At 37.9% G+C, this 2500-nt stretch overlaps 1 long non-coding RNA gene and 1 pseudogene across 1 annotated transcript in view; both read right to left on the bottom strand.

Annotated features, from left to right (window-relative positions):
• LOC137999397 (putative nuclease HARBI1) overlaps positions 1-835 on the bottom strand; it is a 1963-nt pseudogene extending 1128 nt beyond the window's left edge.
• The window catches only part of LOC137999242 (uncharacterized), a 13130-nt gene extending 11719 nt beyond the window's left edge, over positions 1-1411 (bottom strand). Inside the window, exon 1 of the long non-coding RNA XR_011122930.1 lies at positions 1322-1411. This is a non-coding gene — a long non-coding RNA (uncharacterized lncRNA). The remainder of the gene's footprint in view (positions 1-1321) is intronic.
• Between the last annotated feature and the right edge of the window lie 1089 nt (positions 1412-2500).

Genomic DNA, 2500 nt, shown 5'->3' with positions numbered 1-2500 from the left:
ACAACGAGTGAATAAAACCCCGTACAAAGCACTTTCTATGTCGTAAACTCTTTATTACACATAACATGAGAATTTTCATTAAAATAGTTTTCTGAACGCGAATTAGAAACAAAAACTCACTAACAATAGAACCAAATGCAAATTTAATTTAATTCAATAACAAAGTACGATTTGCACGATTTGCACGATTTGCACGAGATGCACGAGTGATTGGCATGGAAACGCCTTTACGCTATCGCTGATTGGTTATACTTTCACATGTGAAATAGCTGTACGCCATTCTGATTGGCTGTATAGGTCTTTTTCACATGTGAAAATAAAGCGTATAGATTTGTACAAATGAGCTTTATGGAATAAAATTCTCATGTTATGTGTAATTTATACGACCTACCTTGATATGGATAACTTTATCCGATGGATTGCAGCTGGATAACACTATCCAAGTCAACCCAAATGGCTTTTTGTTTAATATGAATACATGATGCAGCAGATAACCTAGTAACCTTTGTGGCTGTCTTAGTTGGTGTTTTTAGAAGAATCCGCCTTACAAGAAGGGGTTTCTCTCTACTAATTAAAACATTCATTAATCAGTAGGTAGTTATGGGGAATAGTGTGTGTGTGGATGGTGATTTGAGGGAAAATCATAGACAAAAGTTATGGTTAGTCTGTAAAATGAGGGGGAGATGTTCACAAAGCAAACTCTCAACCCCAAAATAAGGTTAACATATGAAACAAACTCTGTGTGAAATTAAAAATGTAATCTCAGAAACAGTCTGATAGTACATGTACGAAAAACTAAATCAAGTAGGAGGGATTAATAAATATTTGACCATGAAAATTATTCGTTCTTAAAAATGGGAATAATAAAGATGAAAAATCTGTACACTAAAATCTTCCTTCTTAAAAAATATATGGAAAAAACTAAAGAAATCCCATGGAATATGAAACACCAGTTCCACGGAACAGTTCCACGAGGCAAATCCAAAAATCCCAAGGATAAAGAATTGGCTGCGAATCTTCAGGGGTAGAGCGCAACCGAGCAAGGGGGTTTCTAGTCCAGCGCTGGCCCTCTACCCGACCCCCTCGTGCCGAGTCAAGAAAGGAAAAAGAGAAGAACAACAAGCCGCAACTCTGGACAAAAACTAAGACTAAAATCCATGGACAGACTAACACGACCAAGGCTTCCAAGTCGATTAACTAAAACTGGAAAGTAACTCTTACCAAAAACACAACTCATCATGTGTATCATGGACGTTCTGAAGCAAAATTATAGTTTAATTAAAAAATAAAATAAAGAAAAAAAGGATTCCTGGTTACTTACATGGAAGAAAAAGCTGGCAAAAATTTCCCTTTGCTCCAAAATTTTGCTAAGTACCCTGCAAACGTCAGCCTTGCTTGCGACAAGAGAATTCAAATTACGACCCAAACTGTACACATGGCCTGGGTACGACATGTGGGAAAGAGTAGATCTGGGAACCAGTATGACAAAACATGGATCCTGGAATGCCCAAAGCAATTTAAAATACTAGTACGAAATTGAAGGCTAAAAAAGGACAATGACCCAGAAAAAACTGGAAGTATAAGTGAGATTGTATAGCTTCTGATCCAGGGTGAATTGCGGCAGTAAAATCATTCGTTCTTTTGGATGGAGCCAGGAAAAAATCCCGTCAAGCATGTATGAATCAAAATTAGCAGTTTACCACATCTACAGTGAAGACATGGCTAAAGCAAACCGGCCTATAATTGCAAGATTGACCTTTCTCTACAGCATGTGGAGAACACAATTTCCAGATGTTGTAATACCAAAGGTAAGAAATTGATACCCGTTTCAGACTTAACAAAAATGATTCTCGCTTTTTAAAAATCTGATTCAGCTTTACATGATTGAATACATGGTTAACGTACCAAAATTTAACTGTGGATAGGATATTGGATTGTAAAATGGTTTGAAAAAATAACAAATGGTTCATACATGCTGAGGTACATCGGTCCATATCAATGTTCATTATATCACTAGCTCCGTGAGCGGACAATATGAGACAAAATCCTTCGCTGTTACGGTGATTGGTTGCCACAGCGGGCAAGATGAAGCTATTTTGCTCGCTCGGTATTTCTCACTAGGTCCCGCATGGCCCCATTTTTTGGTTTTTTTATCCCATATCAAAAGTCCTTTATTGACCACGTTTGTTCGGTCAAGATGGCTGGATATTGGCCTCGTTTGTTTTGTTTTTTTTGTTTGCGTGTTTTTAGGTGTTTATGGAGTTCGACTTCGTCGCGGTCCATAAACACGCAAATAAGACAAAGTAATACTGACCAAGAGTGAAGAAGCAACCTTGAGTTATCAAAAGACAGTATCAAAGCATTTAGGTTAACACTGCTTTCTTCAATCTCACTTTACATTGACAGCAAAGCCGGTTTACAAAATGTGCGATTTGCGTGCACATTAAAGAGGAACTGGGCAAAGGAGGCGGCATAACCGGAGAAACCAGACGGAGGCTCA

The sequence above is a fragment of the Montipora foliosa genome, chromosome 4 (assembly GCF_036669935.1).
Source record: "Montipora foliosa isolate CH-2021 chromosome 4, ASM3666993v2, whole genome shotgun sequence".
NCBI lineage: Eukaryota > Metazoa > Cnidaria > Anthozoa > Scleractinia > Acroporidae > Montipora > Montipora foliosa.
Note: the sequence above shows the minus strand (reverse complement) of the source record. Positions and strands in the feature narration are given on the sequence as shown.